Source organism: Helobdella robusta (genome assembly GCF_000326865.2).
Source record: "Helobdella robusta unplaced genomic scaffold HELROscaffold_18, whole genome shotgun sequence".
In the NCBI taxonomy this organism is placed as follows: Eukaryota; Metazoa; Annelida; class Clitellata; order Rhynchobdellida; family Glossiphoniidae; genus Helobdella; species Helobdella robusta.
Window position 1 is genome coordinate 1,199,090 of NW_008703981.1, and position 1,493 is coordinate 1,200,582.

The window sequence follows — 1,493 nt, forward strand, 5'->3', positions numbered from 1 at the left end:
ATTTTAAAAACATAATTTAACCGGTTTGTCGTTCTGAGACAATTTAAAGTTTAAAAATTAAAATGGAGGGCATATCAAATTATTTTCAATACAATTTATTTCTAACTTGAGCTTTTTAAATGGGGATTTTTTTCTACAAATGTTATGACCTCTGTAAATCATAATTCAGATATACTTTTTTAAATAAAGATCATCAATATTTTAGCGGGTTATCTACGTCATTCTTTGCATTGCTTACTGAGAACTCCTTACAACAACAACAACAACCAACCAGCCAACAACATTCACATGACTTCTCTCTGCCTCTTTCCATCTCGTCTCTCATCATCTTCATCTTCCTCCTCCTCCTCACGGAATCTTCCTGACAACGACAACAACAACAACGTTTCAACAACCGCCAACGAAAATTTTTCAACAACAAACGCAACCAACAACAGCAGCAGCAGAAACAGCAACAACAACAACAACAACGATCTAAGTTCCGCCGCTTCAACTCCATTTTTCCACCCACATCCTCCTCCTCACCATCATCCCTATCATCCCCATTTCCCGTTCGTTGCATCAGGGTCTACTGTCGTGGATGGTCTGCCGAGTACCCCACCAATGCTACCCTACCCACCCTCCATGCACCATCACCCATCGCCATTCCATTTGAAGATGGACAAGTTTCAAGATGCCGTAGCAAAGTCATACTACGCCGCTACTGCTTCCGCTTCGAACGTCGGACATGGTCAGTTTGTCGTCTTTGTTGGTCATGGCGATGAAATTAAAAACTTTGTTTTTGTTTGTATTTATTTTGTGTTGTTAATGCTCACCATGGTCCTATTGTTAATTGATGTCTTGTTATTGCATCTCGTGTTGATCGATTCGTTTGAAGAAATTGTGTAGTGGCTCTCAATCTACTATCTATTTTGTTCAGTTTTGTTCAGTTTACCTCTGAATTTGCTGATTAATGTAGAATGCCTGTTAGTTGAACTGTTGTGCAGCGCAGTTGTTGAATAATAAATTGTCCTGATTGTAATGCAACAATGATTGATTACATCACTCCTACTTGTTAATATGTCATAAAATGTTCACGAACCAGGGTTTCATTTCAAAATACACATTTAATTAGGAATGGTTTTGCCTTCATGATAATTTATGTCGGAGCTTGCATATGTTGGGTTTTGTATGTTGTGGCGTTTCGAAAAAACGTTAAAGTACGATTTCTTTTATAGAAATTGCACGAATCTCTGTTGGATTTTGTTTTTAGCTTACACTTTTTTGACTTGTACCGTTTCAAAACTTTGAGTTGCATATTTTCCAGTGTAAACATTCAACGTAACATCTTCGTAACGTCAAAAGTAATTCAACCTCCAGACCACCAGAACATAGATTCCAACAGCAACAACAACAACGGACACAGCAGCAGTCGCATGCCTCTACTACAAAACTTCAGCAGCAGCAGCAACAACAACTCATCTTCATCGCCACCTCCAGTCTCCAGTAACCCA